This window comes from Saccopteryx bilineata, chromosome 1 (genome assembly GCF_036850765.1).
Source record: "Saccopteryx bilineata isolate mSacBil1 chromosome 1, mSacBil1_pri_phased_curated, whole genome shotgun sequence".
In the NCBI taxonomy this organism is placed as follows: Eukaryota; Metazoa; Chordata; class Mammalia; order Chiroptera; family Emballonuridae; genus Saccopteryx; species Saccopteryx bilineata.
The window spans coordinates 152713347-152730495 of record NC_089490.1 but is presented as its reverse complement, the minus strand read 5'-3'; the positions used below and the strand labels follow the sequence as shown (position 1 = coordinate 152730495).

Below are 17149 nucleotides of genomic sequence, written 5' to 3'. Positions count from 1 at the left end.
ATGGAGTCTGCATTGGCCCTGTGGATCGGTGACTGCAGAAAGAATCTCACTGGACACCAACACCATCTGCACAAAGGCCAAGAAGCTTTACGAAACTTTTGCTAAAAGTAGTGACGTTTGGCCTGACCAGGCGGTGGCACAGTGAATAGAGCGTCGGACTGGGATGCGGAGGACCCAGGTTTGAGACCCCAAGGTCGCCAGCTTGAGCACAGGCTCATCTGGTTTGAGCAAAGCTTGGACCCAAGGTCGCTGGCTTGAGCAAGGGGTTACTCAGTCTGCTGAAGGCCCACGGTCAAGGCACATATGAGAAAGCAATCAATGAGCAACTAAGGTGTCGCAATGAAAAACTGATGATTGATGCTTCTCAGCTCTCTTCATTCCTGTCTGTCTGTCCCTATCTATCCCTCTCTCTCTGTCTTTGTAAAAAAAATAATAATAATAATAACATAAAAAAATAAAGAAACAAATTGTTAAAAAAAAAAAAGTAGTGACGTTTGCCACAGTGACGAGGACAAGGACACAGAAGCAGGACCATCGAGTGCTTCTCCCACCAGACCAACGTCATTCAATGCCAGCAAGGGCCAGTTTGGCAAGTTTCAGAAACACTTTGGACTTAAGAGTATTTCTCTGCTTGGAGAAGCTGCCTCTGTGGAAAAAGTCGGAGCCGAGGAATACGTGAACAACACATTCAAAACCATCATCAAGGAAGGGGGCTATAAGCCTGAACAAGTTTTTAATATGGATGAGACGGACTTATTCTGGAAGCAAATGCCGTCTTGCACTTTTATTATGAAGGAAGAAGCCAAAGCCCCTGCATTTAAGGCCCAAAAGATCATGTAACTTTGATTTCATGTGGAACTGCTGCCAGGGCTTACTTATAAGTAAAAAAAACCCAAGGGCCCTAAAAAGCAAGAAAATGTGCTGCATGGGTACATGGGTACTGGATGCACAACCCCAAGGCCTGGATCACGAAATTCCTCATGTCAGATTGGTTCCACCAGTGCTTTATCCTGGAGGTCAAGCTTTATCTGGCAGAGAAAGGCCTCAAATTCTAAGTGCTTCTGATCATGGACAATGCTGGAAGTCACGCTGTCGATGTGTCCTATGATGGTGTGCAGATAGTATTCTTGCCGCCGAACACCACATCGCTGATTCAGCCCATGGATCAAGGAGCTATTTGCATTTTTAAGGCTCTCTATACGCGAAACCTCGTTGAAGCTGTGAACTTGGACAAAGACTTCTCACTAAAGGCGTACTGGTGTGACTACACCATTACATTGTGTCTCCTAAATATTCAGAAGGCCATAAAGGAGATGAAGAGTGACACTTTAAATGCCAGCTGGAAAAATTTGTGGCAAGTGGTCCATGATGATAAGGGATTCTCTCTTGATGAAGTTCATCACTCCGTGGTAGATAAGGTCATGAAACTGGCAAAACTATTGGGAGGAGATGGCTTCAATGATATGACTCCTGATGACATTAATGACCTGATTGATGCCCACTCACAACCATTGACGCATGAAGACCTGATGGAGATGATGAAGTCAGCAACTGAAGAAGAGGAAGATGAACAAGAGGAACTAGGGGTTGAAGAAGAGGAGGTTGGCCTAACACTCGAACACCTCGCAACCATGGTCAGAATGGCCAAAGAACTTCAGTGAGTGGCTCAAGAACGGGACCCCCAGATACTTCGTTCGCTGCAGTCCTCAAAAACAATTGAGGGTGGCATGTCGGTTTATAAGTCTTCTTGCCCAGAAGAAAAAGCAGCGCCAGGAACTCCCCATAACTATGTTCCTCAGTCGGAAGAAGAGACCAGTTACGCCTTGGCTTTAGCGAAAACTAAAGTTACATATGAGGACGAAGATACTGCGCCACCTGATGAAGCGCCTGATGAAGTGGCGCCTTCAGAAGAGCTGTAATGCTCTTTTTGGCTGTGTAGTACATTCATCTCATCGTCATCACCTTCATCCTCATCAGTACTGCACATTAATTCATCATCATCTTCATCATTCAGGTTGTAGTATATTCACCGGTGACTACCCATATAGAATCTTATATGTTGTTAAAATTATGTAGGTTTAAGAGTGTAGAAAGTGTTTAAGAGCATAGCAAGTGTTTATAAGAGTGTGAGAAAGGTTAATAACAGTGTAGGAAAGGTTTATAAGAGTTTTGGGAGGGTTTATAAAGCCTTAAAAAATATATAAATAATAAAATAAATGAAAGGTCGCTACTTCGTGGATTTTTGCCTATTGTGGGGGGTTCAGGAACCTAACGCTCACGATGGATGAGGGACCACTGTACTACTACCCAAGAGCAATGAAAATCTATGTTCAGTCTGACCAGGCAGTGGCACAATGGATAGAGCATTGGCCTGGATGCAAGAGGATCCAGGTTCAAAACCCTGAGGTTGCTGGTTTGAGCATGGGCTCACTGGCTTAAACAAGGGGTCACTGGCTTGGCTGTAGACCCCCCTCCCCAGTCAAGGCACATATGAGAAAGCAATCAATGAACAACTAAGGTGCCTCAACGAAGAATTAATGCTTCTCATCTCTCTATCTTCCTGTCTCTCCTTATCTGTCCTTCACTCTGTCTCTCTCACTAAAAAATAAAAAAAATAAAAAATAAAATCTATGTTCACACAACTACTTGTCCACAAACATCCATAGCAGCATTATACACAAAAACCAAAAAAAAAAAAAAAAAAAAACCAAAAAAAAAAAACCAACTCAAATATCTATTAAGAATAAATAGATAAACAACAGTAGTCCATCTATACACTGGAATATCATTCAGCCACGAAAGGGAATGAACTTCAACACAATTTGCTCCATGGAAGAAACCAGTCACCAAAAAAACCACATATTATATGAGTCTATTTACAGGAAATATCCAGAACAGGCAAATCCATAGAGGCGGGAAGATTAAGGTTGTCAGAGAGGGGGATTGGGAGTGACTGTTAATGAGCACAGGATTGGTTTAGGGGTAATGGAAATGTTCTAGAATTAGATAATGGTGATGGTTACATAGTATTTTGAATATCAAAGAAGCCATTAATTTTACTTTAAAATTGTGAATTTTAATCTCAATTTAAAAAAGAAATGACACAGCAAGTGTTGACAAATGCCAGACAAAAAGAAAAATAGATGATATATTATATGAGCTAAAATGGTCCCTATATTCTTTATCTTAAAGGAAATGAAATTTAATGTTGTTTGAAATAATGAGAAAGTTAGGTATGAAAACTTGGTAAAATTTTTTAAAGTTTTCAGAAACAAACTTTGCTTTTTTTTTTTTTTTTTTTTTTTTTTTTTTAATTTATCATTTTAGAAAGGAGAGAGAGAGGGAGAGGAGAGAGAGGAGGGGGAGGAAGGAGCAGGAAGCATCAACTCCCATATGTGCCTTGACCAGGCAAGCCCAGGGTTTCGAACCGGCGACCTCAGCATTCCAGGTCAACGCTTTATCTACTGCGCCACCACAGGTCAGGCCAGAAACAAACTTTGTTAACAAACAAAATACATCCAATACACTATCCCTGAGACTTTCTATTTAAAAACCTCTAGTAATGAGGTTGGGAGGATGTAAGGAAGTCTGTTTCAGAAATGCCAACACATTTGGTTAAATGTGTCCTGTAAATAGAACCAATGGGGGGCAATGAATGAGGAATGAACAGCTAGAACAGGCATTTCACCATCAGGAATTTGAAACCAGATTATGTCTCAGTTCCAGATTCAAGAGAATTTTAGACTTTCTGGCCCGATGCCTAAGAGAATATCAGCACCGGCAAATAAAGGAGCAAGTAGTTTCTAGAAGATTCTACTACATTCGTGAAACACTAAAAACGATAAACCAGGTAAGGTTAGTGTTTCAGAAGTCTTAAAGGATGTTAAAGAGAAAAATATTCATTGAATTTAAAGTGGGAGAAAAGCTCAGATTAAGGATGGATGACTTTATCCAAGATTCTGGAATTCTGGTTTAAATTGTTTGCATGGAGAAACTGTCTTCACTATGAGAAGTCACCTACACAAGAAATAAAGGGGTTCAAAAGCAGGATCTAGAGACCGCAGGAGTGGACTCCCTACTAAAGCTGGCAGAAGCAAACACTACAACAGGAGCTAGGGTCCCTTTGCTGGCATATGGAAGACAATGACTCGACTTGGCAGGTTATGAATGGAGGGTGGCCCGCAGGTTGCATGCTGGACTTCTAGGACAGGTCTCTGCTGGGAAAGCAGCAGAATGAATGCTTTGGAGAACTATCAAGTTAGCAAAGAGCTGAAAGCCACATATCAATGGGGAATTCAAAGAGGAGGGGAAATGCTGTTGCTACGTGAGAATCAATCAGCTTAGAGTCAAAGCAACTAGCATGAACTTGTGTGAGCACAAACCAGCTGTGAGGCAGGGCCTCCCCCAGAGCCACTCACAGCATGGCGCAGCTCTGGTGATAGACTGGGGCTGAATCAGGCACACAAAGGCTATGAAATGGACAAAGCAGAATTGACCAGGAAGTAGGGGCTGGTCCAGGGAGAAGTTATAAGGGGCCTGAGAACCTACAAAATAGCAGGCAGAATCAGAAAGACGCATTCTCCATGCACTTTCCTGGAGGGAGGATGCACGTTTTCACTAGCTTGTCAAAAGTTTCATGACCTGCTCTTTTATGAATGGGACTTAGGGGTAAAGGTCAGGCATATTGTGACAGTCCCATGGTATGGGTGGGAGTGGGAGGGGGTAGCGCCAGTCAGTCATGCTGGAGATGGTGTAGGTGCAGGCAAGGACACAAGTGGACAGTGACCTTCACTGCAGGAACAGTGTGAATGTAACGAAAGAAATCTAACGCAGGAGAAGGAAGTCCCTTGGACCCAGCAATTCTCCTTCCAGGAATTTGCCAACACCCCATACACAGATGCACAGAGATGTTTGGACAGGCTGTTTACTGCAGCCTAGCTGGTAAAATGAAATAGGATCAATGCAATACCCCTCAATAAGGGGCTAATTCAATACCTCAATCACAGCTGTGCAGTGGTATCTTATGAAGTTACGTGGAGGGAATGAAGTGGACACATAAACAGTGGTAAGGAAAGACACAGACTAAATAGTAGATGGGAAGAGCAGGTTTCAGGAAAGTGGACAGAATATGATCTCTTTTTAGCCAAAAAAAAAAAAAAAAATTAGTTCAGTCATGAAAATGAGTGAAGCACCGACACTCACTACAGTGTGGACGGACCTTGAAAACCTCTCAGTGAGAAAAGACAAACACAAAAGTCTACAGAGTGTGTGATCCCATTTAAGTGAAATGTCTAGAACAGGTACATCCACAGAGACAGGAAGTGGGTCAGTGGTTGTCAGAGGCTGGGATGAGGGTAAATGCTAAGGGGGATGGGGCTTCTTTTAAAGGTGATGAAAATATTCTGAAACTAGGTAGTGGTGATGGCTGTATAACTGTGAACATATGAAAAACCACCAAAGGCTGCCATTACTTGATGTAGGCCATGCCCTCTGAACAGCAATCTGGGTTTGTTTTCCTCACATATTAAATACAAAGCCCTATGGGAAGTGTGGTAGGTATAGCTGTCCCTATCCTCCTGAAGAGTACAACTGAGAACAGGAAATAAGACACATAAATCACCATGTCCAAGTAGCCTTGTGATGCAAAATCTAAGGGCTGTGCCAATTCAGGAGTCACTGCCACTTCTGGATGATTATTTCCATGGTCCTTAACTAATACTCTGTCATCCAGGGGATACCTGGCCATGTCTGGAGACATAAATATGTCACAACTTGTGATTGGGTGGGTGCTTTTGGTGGGAGGGTGCTTTTGGCAGGTGAATGCTGCTCAACACCTACAGCAGTGGTCCCCAACCCCGGGGCCATGGACCGGTAGCGGTCCGTGGGCCATTTGGTACCGGTCTGCAGAGAAAGAATAAATAACTTACATTATTTCCGTTTTATTTATATTTAAGTCTGAACGATGTTTTATTTTTAAAAAAATGACCAGATTCCCTCTGTTACATCCATCTAAGACTCACTCTTGACACTTGTCTCGGTCACGTGATACATTCATCCGTCCCACCCTAAAGGCCGGTCCGTGAAAATATTTTGACATTAAACCGGTCCGGGGCCCAAAAAAAGGTTGGGGACCACTGCCCTACAGTACCCAGGATGACCTCTCACTCTCCACCAAGAATGATCTGGTCTCTGGCCAGTTGGCTCAGTGGATAGAGCATTGGCCCAATGTGCAGATATTCTGGGTTCAATCCCCATTCAGGGCACATCTGAGAAGTGACCATCTGCATCTCTTCCCAACCTCTCCCCTTTCTCTCTCTTTTCCTCTTGCAGCCAGTGGCTTGATTGGTTCAAGCTTCAGCCCCAGTTGCTGAGGATAGCTCAGATAGTCTGAGCATAGGCCTCAGATGCTGAGGATAGCTCAACTGACTTGAGCATCAGCCCAGACGGGAGTTGCTAGTTGGATACCAGTCAGGGTGCACACGGGAGTCTATCACTCCTCCTATCACTTAAAAAAAATTAAAAACGTTAACAGTGCTAAGAAGGAAAAGTCCATGCCCTCATCTGACACTTTCCTGTGCAGCCTATCAATTAAAATCTCAAGGCTCCATGGTGAGAGAGCATTAAAGAAGGGTATTCAGAGAAGAGTAAGATTGTCATCAGTAGTAATGACATTCCAGAAAGAGGGGAGACCAAAATATAAGACCTGTTTAAGGGATGGCAAGCCCTTTTGGAATACAGTGAAAGATGAGGCAATGAAAATGGAGATGGGACTGGACAGAGACAAGCCTGAACCAAGTTTAGGAGGGTGTGGTTATGACAAAGGGGAGGGAACATTCAATCAGTATGGCTAACAAAAGTAGAGAGAAATTGCCCAACCCTTCCTCTTGGCATAGCCCAGTAGAACTGAGTCTGGTGAGGGGAGGAGATGAAGAGATAAGTAAGATTCATGAGACTAAGGAACCCCGTCTATGCAGGTACAAAGCTATGTGGAGTGCACGAACCGGTGCTGAGCTGAAGGCTGTGGAAACAGTGCTCCTAGGATTGGAGAGGGGAACTGGATCCCTTGCAGCAAGTAGGATAAAGAATTCCAATCACCACTGGAGCTACAATAGAGGCAGAAGCTAAGCTCTGCAGAACCCACAAAGGCGAGAGGAGAAGCTTCCAACCAGAAGTCTTGTTGCCCTGTCGCCACTTCTAACTTCACCATCCTGCAGTTTCTAAAATAGCTGCTAGCTGCTGAACCTTTCCCTTGCACACTGGGTCTCCTCAGCTGATAAATACATGCCCAGTTGTGACCTAAGGCCAGCAATTAACTGAGTCACCCAGGGCTTCCAGAAATACTTTCTATTTACTGCCAGTTGTCATTTTAAGAGTTGGCTGTATAACCATACCATGATTTACATGATATATGTAATATACCTGAAATAATACAGCTAGTCCATGCTTTAACTTCAGCTCTGAATGTCAGTGGCTAATGACTGCTAACAATTAAAAAAATTTTCTAGCATCTTCTCCCCTCTTAATATACTGTCCACATGACAATATATTAAAACACTTAAAATATTCAAATAATTATATGATGTTTGAGATTTAAGGCCCACAAATATTTGCTGAATGGACAAAGGCCCCAGGGAGGTCCTCACATAAAGAAGTTCCTCATAATTGAATTCTTCTAGAAAATGAAGAATTCTTTGAAGAAGCCGAAGCACGTCCTTTAAGCTGTTTTCTGTGGGTCTAGAATTGCAAATCTATTTTTCCTCAGAGCAGGCTGTATGTATTCTGAGAACAGCAGAGGTGGGAAAGTGCCATGTGTTTTCTTTGGGTTCTCCTGGCCAGGGTAGAGCCAGAACATATTTGCGGGCTAGTAATTTTTTTGGAAACTGCTTCCAAAGCCTTACCCCATGGATCACCTTTTGGACAGAAATGTATCCTAGAAACAAAGCACTGTTTCTAAAAGATAAACAGTTTGCATTTTGAAAATGTAAGTATAATTAAGTCCCATTATGACTTCAGGAATGGACTTTTATACCGCTAGGATGATTTAAACACGTTTCAGGGAGGCAGGCGTTCATGAGCCAAGCCTTCTGTCTTTCTGTGCAGACTGGTCCCAGTCTAACCATTCTGGTCTCCATCAGGCCTCATGCTTTCTGGAGCTCAGTCCTTGAGTCACTCCCCCTTTGCCTGCAAAGTCCATTTCCAGTTACTCCTACCATCTAAGAATCCCTTCAATACCTCTTCTGTCCAGCATATACACAATGGCCAAAAGGTGGGAACAACCCAAGTGTATGAGGACAGATAGATGTCTGGATAAACACAATGTGGTCTGCCCAGACAATGGACTATTATTTAGCCCTGAAAAAGAAGAAAATTTGACACATGCTACAACATGGATAAACCTTGAGGGCATTATGCTTAGTGAATTAGCCAGACACAAAAGGACAAATACTGTGTGATTATACTCATATGAGGTCCCTAGAGGAGTAAAATCCATAGAAACAGAAAGTAGATGGTGGGAACCGGGGAATGATAGAGGGGGATAGGGAGTTAGTGTTTTATGGGGCTAGCGTTCCAATTTGGGAAGATAAGAAAGTCTTCCCAAAGAGATGGATGATGGTGATGACTGCACACAATGTGAATATACGTAATGACACTGAACTATACACTTAAAATGGTTAAAATAGTAAAGCTTATGTTTCAAAATTTTATATTTTGCCACCATTTAAAAAATTCACTTTCCTCTGATTCTTAACTGGTTTCCTGCTCCTTGAATTTTGACAGCTGTGCCCTGGCCTTCTATGCTCCCTCCCCGCCCTCTCCTTGAGTGACCTCATCTGTTTTCATGACTGAAATGGCCAGTTGTATGCTGACAGCTCCTAGATCCTGACCTCCAGCCTGGCCTGTGCCTCTCAGCTTCAGACCCCAAAATCCAGCTCTGCATACTGGAAATCAGCCCCACTTAGATGTCCCAGAGACGCCTCAAGCTGGGCAAGCCCGTGACTGAACTCATGACTCTCCTATCCAAAAGCAGCTTCTTCTGTGGCCCCTGACTCATTGAAGTGACATGTTCTATCTGATCCCCAAAGTCAGACACCTGCTAATTGCTCGGGGATCCTCCTGCCCTTTGTCCCACAGTGAGTCACCAGGTCCCTGAAGTCCCTGAGAGCCCCACAGCTGTTTTCCCCAGCACCTCCCAGCTGGGGCTGTCACACAGGCCCTCGTCGCTCTTTGCCTGGACTATGGCAACAGTAAATCTATCTATCGCCAATCTCCAGACACTAAAACTTCTGATGCATCTACCAAAATCATAGCTATCACAAAGTTGCTTCCCCACATACCTCTCAGCCCAGTGCCAGAGAGACAAATCCCATTCATCCAGCTAGTGGTCGCAAAAGTAAATATTTTAGGCTTTGTGGTCCACATTCCGTCTCTGTCACAAATACTCAACCCTGCTGTTGCCTTGCAAAAGCTGCCAGAGATGGTATATAAATGAATGGGTGTGGCTGTGTGCCAATAAAACTTTATTTACAAAAACCAGCCTTCAGTTGGCTGACACCTGCTCTTCTCCTAATCTCCCTTGTACCCTGCACTCGCTTGCTGAAAATGCAGCCATACCACCACTCTCCCCACTGACAGCCCGCAGAAAATCACTACCCAGAATCAGCTTAAATCCATCTCATAATGACACTTCTGGATCTCTTTCTGGATACCTTTCTTGGCCCCTCCAGGAAGAGTGGCTTCCCGCCTCAGTACATTAACTCAATGTGCCATACAGAGACATCCAGCACAGCCCCTTTGTGAAGCTGGCTTCCTTTCCTAGTTGGTATTTGGTCTTCATAACCTCATAGGATAGTACTTGACTTAGAGAGCAATGAATAAATGAATGATGAACAAATGTTAGAGGCCCAGAAAGAAGGTCTTCCCGCAAAAGACTGGACACTACAAATCTGACGACAGGCAGAGAAATCTACCAACAATCTAATTCACACTTAGAATAGCACCCAGACTCTTCCCCTTGGTCTCTGCGACCCTCTGCCTCTCCTCCTTCTGCTCACCAGGCATCAGACACGCAGCTGCCTTTTTCTGCCTTGACCAGGCCCAGCTGATTCCTCTTGCCCCAGGACCTTTGCACCTGTTGTCCCCCTGAATGGAAGGCTCTTTCCTCTTAAGTCCATAGGGCCACTCCCTCTCATCATTTCAGTCCCAGCTCAATTGTCACCTCCTGAAGAGTCTTCCTGGACACCAGCAGCCCAAGCCTTAAATTTATACATACACACAGACACACTCAAAATAACTGCAAAGATTTTATTAGAAATAGACTTACTGCATATAGCATACATCTGGGCTTCACTCATTTCATGGTAAATAACAATTGTTATACTGGGCCATTACATGTAAATTTTACATATTTTTAATGGCTTTATAAACTTTTTTTTAACATGGACTATGGTAGCTGTAATCTGATTCACAGCATCTGAAGTCCACTTGCTGTACATATCACATACAGGTTGGGAAGTCAACTATATTTTCAGAAAGTCATAGCATTCACAAAAATGAAAAATAAGAATAAGGAGTTGCCAAGGAATAAAATGAGGTTTTCAAACATACAAAACCTGTGGATCATAAAATAGGAATGCATTTCAGGAAAAAAAGTGAGGTGCAGCCAGGAGCAAAGCCAGGCTGTCTGCCCCTGAAGGCTTAACTCAAGTCCTGGCACGAAGACTATGCCAGGTCTCACCTCCAAGTGGCTGATGCCAGACTTCCCACTGGCACTGAAGAGCCAGTGATACAGAGAAGAGAAACCAGTTTTTAAATGCTCTCCTCTCTAAGTTGTGCCCACAGGGCTGGTCACTCAACAAAATCTGTCCAAAAATGTGATATTTAGGGCGTAATTTCAGAATGATCTACACTACAACTAAGATGAGAAACTAAGATGAGAGACTGCGGCCCTGGCCGGTTGGCTCAGTGGTAGAGCGTCGGCCTAGCGTGCGGAGGACCCGGGTTCGATTCCGGCCAGGGCACACAGGAGAAGCGTCCATTTGCTTCTCCATCCCTCCGCCGCGCCTTCCTCTCTGTCTCTCTCTTCCCCTCCCTCAGCCAAGGCTCTATTGGAGCAAAGATGGCCCGGGCGCTGGGGATGGCTCTGTGGCCTCTGCCCCAGGCGCTAGAGTGGCTCTGGTCGCAACATGGTGACGCCCAGGATGGGCAGAGCATCTCCCCCTGGTGGGCAGAGCGTCGCCCCCTGCGAGTAACTTTTTTTTTTTGGTTTTTTTTTTTTTTTTTTTTTTCTGAAGCTGGAAACGGGAGAGACAGTCAGACAGACTCCCGCATGCACCCGACCAGGATCCACCCGGCACGCCCAGCAGGGGGCGACGCTCTGCCCCTCCGGGGCGTTGCAGCGAGTAACTTTTTCATTTTTGCAGAGAACTTACATTTGCAGAGTGACATATTTGTACTAATGAATTTCTGTGCTAATGAAGGGCATTTCCTACCCTAAAACAGGCAGCATAAGGCTTGCCCACTCAATCAAGCAAGACATATTCACTGAATGTCTATTCAGCATTTGGTACTGGGCAAGAAACCAAAATAAAAAAATAATCTCAGGCCGCTTCTGCTTATCCCTTTAATAATAATAATAACAATAACAACAACTCTTTGCTGAGTATATACTATGTGCCAGGCCCTGTGCTAAGAAGTTTATAAATCTTACTTCTAACAAAGCAACCATAAAGCTACTATTTCCTATTTCACAGATGCCAAACCGTACCTGGCGTCACTGAGCTAATAAACAAAGGTACCACACTTAACCCCCTCTTTACCAGGCCCCAAAGCTCAACTACACAACATGTCCCATGTCCAACATGCAATTTTTCCTTCATTCTTCCCTCTGCTCTGTTCATCCAATCTGAGCTGTACTGAGTCCCATACATGGCTGTATGTATCAGATAAGGAACAATTCTTAATTTCTACATATGCTTTCCCATAGCTGTGCAGCAAACATTTATTTATTCATTTAACAAATATATATTGAGGGCCTACTCAGTGCTGGAATTATTTTCAGCCCTGGGAATACAGAAGTTTCCTTCCCTCACTGAGCTGACATTCCAAGAGGAGATAATGATAGCATCATCAACATGCATAACATACAGCACATCCGACAGTCATAAATGCTAAGGAGGCCAAGAAAGAAGGGAAGGTGGCTAAGAGTGCATTGCTATCAAATGGGAAGGTAACACTTTTGAAAAGGCTTGAAGGCCATGAGGGAGCATCCTCTTCCCACTGCCCCAGTGCCTGGGCCAATAGCTCTACAGGCAGAGGGCTTGGGAACTTCTGGGAGGCCTGCAGGACTGCAGTGGAGTGAGCACGGGGGATAGTGGTCAGAGATGAGGCCAAAGAGATATTAGGGTGGGTGGCCAGAGTTGGAGGAAACTTTGCTTTTGCTCTAAGTGAAGGTTCTGAACTAAGGAATACACAACAGGCACATTATGAGCCCCCCCCCCCCCGCCCACAAAGTTAATAGGATAGAATCATCTAGAATCAACAGGTGATAGTGGCTAATACAGGGGGCTGGCAGTGGAGGTGGCCAGATGTGGTCAGATTATAGGTCCCCACTGAAGGTCGAGTAGGCAATTTTGCTGATGACTTGAGAGAAAGAGGAATGCGAATAATACTAAAGTTTTGACCTGAGCAGCTGAGAGAAGTCAGAAAATATTTATGAAGGGAGCTTAGAGTCCAGGAGGAGCAGATTTGGGGGGAACTATCCTGAGCTCAGGTTGGCCACCTCATGTTTAAATTGCCCATCAGATTCCATCTAGATGTGTTCAGCAGGAAGCAAGCCAGACTTTTCTGCTAGGAAGCTTTTAGAAGCCTGTCTCCTCACTCCTCATCTTCGTCTGAGCTGCTGGGGCATGAATTCCCCCAGACTTAACCACTCTTTATCCCACACCCTACTTGATTCTGCGTCTTCCACTACTCAAGTTCTCCCACTTTTATTTTTTCCTCTAAGAATTACTTTGCTGATTTTAGGGTTTATAAAAAGCATATACGTAGGTAGTTTTCAGTTTTCTCTTTAATTACCAATGTATACTTCATTCATTCATTCATTCATTCATTGGACAAATTAAGTACATACTCTGTGCCAGACACATGTCTAAGAGAACATGGCCTATGGTGGACCTAGTTGCCATTTACATTCTAGAAGGGGATCAAAATGCCCCTTTCAAAATGTAAGTCCACACTCTCTTACAATAATAGTGAAATCCAAAGAGCTCTGAAAATCAGAAGGTTTTGGTAAATTTGGCACAGACTCACTTGGCTACAAATCTGACCTCAACTGACATGAGGTTGTTCATGATCCTCATCTACCTAATTTAGTGGGGATCTGCATATAGTTCCATGCAGAAATACAGATGTGTGTGGTGGGTTTGCCCAGGCTGGGGCTTTCAGACATGGGTCAAAACTTCTACTTTCCTATTCCTGAGTTCATGAGGGTCCCCACAGCAAGGCAGTTTCTCTGAGAACTTCTTGCTTTTTAAGTAGTTTCATATTTTTCAAATAAGTAGGTATGTATGGGGGGGGTAGTATAGTATTTAAATAAGTGGTCAACCAACAGATAATTAAAAAGAGCCAAATGTATTATGATAAGATATGGCTCCTCTAGGCTCTAGAACAGCAGTTCTCAACCTGTGGGTCGCGACCCCGGCGGGGACCGAACGACCAAAACACAGGGGTCGCCTAAAGCCATCGGAAATTTAAAAATGTATTGTATAATAAATATGTATTTTCCAATGGTTTAGGCGACCCCTGTGTTTTGGTCCTTCATCCCCCTCCGGGGTCGTGACCCACAGGTTGAGAACCGCTGCTCTAGAATTTTATAAGCAAAACAACCAATGTGACTATAAAAACATCCAAAATTTTTACTCAATTACAATATTAATTACAGTTAAATTAATTAAATATTGATCAACAGTAATTTTATAACTTGAGTCTAAAACCACAAATTAGATCTAAGGAATAAGAAGAGTCAGATAAACAATTTCTCAGTATCTTCATTTCTGCTGAATGGCTCCATTGCTGGCAGTGTTTTTGTGATAATTGTGGTTAAAAGATGAATGTTAAGGTAATATGTATCCTTCACCTAGAAAGTAATATCAACTGAATTTCAAAGGACTTGTTCCGCTAATTAGAGGTAATTAATTAGTCTGTCCCTGTCCTCCTGATTCCCCTTTTGAGTGTCTGGGTAGTTTATCTGGGACAAGAGAGAAATATACCTAAAGGGCTAAATAATTCAGTATTGCTTTTACTTCACAGCAAACCATTTCTGAACTCACTCCTGACCTAAATCAGTTGGAATATCGCAGGATCACAGAATTGACAATCGTTTCCATTATATATTATGGGAAGGCCTTGCAATAAAAATTACTAAGTCCTCTCTGATACTTCATCAAGCCTGTGGGAGAAAGCGCACTAGTCATTAAAAAAATTAAATTTCTTTTCTGGGAAGGGCTTACCAAACACTCATTTCTCTGGTCAAAGCAGGTAAGTAAACTAAGGTTATTTTAGAGTCAGTTCAAGTCTTTAAACTTGAGTGGGTAACCAATGCCCCCTACTCCCCCAAACAGAGGATAAGGATCTTAATATAAGCTAATAAAGACTCTTTCAGGGTATGAAGCAAGAAGATGAAAACATATTGCCCTGGCCTGGTAGTTCAGTAGAGCAGCGTCCTAATACGTCAAGGTTGCAGGTTTGACCCTCAATCAGGGAACATACAATAATCAACCAATGAATGCATAAATAAGTAGAATAGATGTTTCTCTCTTTCTAAAATTAATCAATAAATAAAATTATTAATTTTCCTCTCTCAAAAATAAATAAAAACATATTGATAATGCGTGTAGTAAAAAGATAGTTGATGTTTTGTTCATTACCATCATTATTTTGTCGGAGAAGTCAGAACTGAGAGCCTTGTATAGGTTTAATATTTTGGATTTGCAAAGATAAAGTTGATTGGAAGGGGAAAAAACTCATGAAAGTCTTCGACACTGTTTATTGCACAAAACAAGGAAATAACTGGAGGGAGGCATCACAGGCAGACGCAGGAATGAGTTCTATGGGAGAGCGCAGCTCTGGACTCCTGTGCTGTATCCTGCCCTCCTCTCTCATTCCTGCGATGCAACCAGGAGGTTAAAATTAGGATGATGAACCACCCCCGTCGTCGCGCTAATGGCAGGGGCAGCTCTGTCCCGGAGGCCCTTGAAATAGGCCCTAGGAAACCCGACTTTTCTAGCCCAGCGGCGAGAAAAACCCAAAGGGTCGGAGCCGGAGGGATCAACACGGCTCCTTCCAGAACGAAAAGGAAAGGAATAAAGAGCTTTTCGGGGCGCGGGGGCGGTATCTAATGGGTGGGGTTTGGATTCACACACACACGCACGCACGCACGCACTCACGCACACGCACTCCCACAACCGCAGGAGAATATGCCACCAAGGAGTTTGGGTCACAAGGTGTGCTCTTTAACAAAATAATAAATTAATAATAATAATAATAATAATAAAACCTTTTGGAGAAACTTGCTTCGCAATCAGTCCAAATAGGGGAGCTGCGGGGTGCGAAGGAATGTGGGGTTAAGAAGGAGGTGGAAAAGGGAGTGTCAGAGGAGCTAGCTAAAAACTCCTGTATTTAGTGGGGGAAGGTGAGAAACGGGTCCCCAGCAAGCCGGATTCTCTGGGAGTTTGTGGTGAAAAAGTGAGAAGGGGGAGGGGTCCTCCCCTAGACAAGCGCACCGACTTTTGGTTAAAAAGTGCAAAAGGGAGGCAAGGGCGCCCTCAAATTCAGTATGCTGGGGGGATCAAAACGAAGAGAGGGTCTCCAAGACACCCCAAACCCAGGAATTTAGGGTAAAGGTGAGAAGAGTCTTTGAGGCCCTCCTAATTAGAAGTTTGAGATTAAGAGAGAGAAGGGTCCCGGGGAGCTCCAACTTAATAGATTTGGGGAATAAAAGGGAGAAAAGAGGTCCACAGGCACTTCCAATTCAGGGAGTTTAAAGGAAGTTTGATAGGGCTTGTCCGGGAGCCTCCACTTCTGGGTTTTTGAGGGTAAGACCGAGAGGGGTTCCCGGGCGCCCTACCCCGGAAGTTTTATAAAAAGTGAGGCGATGGATCCCAACCTCCCCCCGAGTCAAAAGGAGAGAGAGGTGTAGGGAGCCCCTAAACTCAGCCGCTCCTCTGACACTGGGGGTGCGAAGGCGGATTCCGCAGGCGCGCCGCCCCGGACGTTTAGGATAAACTGCGGGGGCTGCGCTGCACAACCCTTGACCCCCGTGCCGAGCCCCCGTCGCCCCCAACACTCGCAGCCCGGGCCGGGCCCCGGGCGGTCGCATCGGTCACCTGGAGTTCTGGCCGGGAGTTCGGGCAGCGGCTCCCCCGGCGGCGGCGGCGGCGGCGGCGGCGGCGGCTGCTGCTGCTTGTTGGTCCCCGTTGGTAAGTAACAGTCTCCACGGCTACAGTCTCTATGGCGGCGGCGGTGCCGGCGGCGGCCGCTCCTTCTCGCGCTCCCGCCTCCTGCCTCGCGCCGCCTGCCTGCCGCGATAGGGCGGGGCGTTGTTACCAGCAACGGTTACCAGGCTCCACGCCCCACCCCTTCAACGGCCCGCCCATGCCCGCCTCAAACGGGCTCGGAAGGGCGGGACGCAAAGCCCTGCGGTGCTCTATTGGTTAATCGCGGTGCTTGTCAGAGGGGGCGTTTCCCGGCAAGGAAAGTGAAAGGCCTGGCCAATCGCCGCGAAGGGAGGCGGGGCTTGGCGGGAGGCGCGCGCGGCTCTGAGGGTTGAAGAGCAGGATGCGCTCGGGGACCTAGGTCTGGAATGTGGGCTCATGACTTCCGGAAGGCCGAGTTTTGCGGTTCTTCGTTTATTTCACAGACGATAAAGGGATATCCAGGTGACATGGCTATGACTAAGTAATGACAAAGCAAGATGCTTTTCCTGTAACTGTTCTGCTTTGCTAAATCTAGTTCTGCTTTTGTAACCTTGCTTCTTGCATCAGCCAGGACTAGACAAAACCCCGACATCCGCTGGTTGGGGCTCAGACTTGGAGTGCTAACTCCTCTGGGCCTGCTGGCATAATAAACTGGTTCTCCAACTCTGAGTGTCGCT

At 44.8% G+C, this 17149-nt stretch overlaps 1 protein-coding gene across 2 annotated transcripts in view; it reads right to left on the bottom strand.

Moving 5' to 3' along the window:
• RFX2 (regulatory factor X2) overlaps nucleotides 1–16555 on the bottom strand; it is a 117628-nt gene extending 101073 nt beyond the window's left edge. For both annotated transcript variants that reach the window (XM_066274601.1, XM_066274622.1), the window contains exon 1: nucleotides 16383–16555. The gene's annotated coding sequence lies outside the window, so the exon portion shown is untranslated. The remainder of the gene's footprint in view (nucleotides 1–16382) is intronic.
• Between the last annotated feature and the right edge of the window lie 594 nt (nucleotides 16556–17149).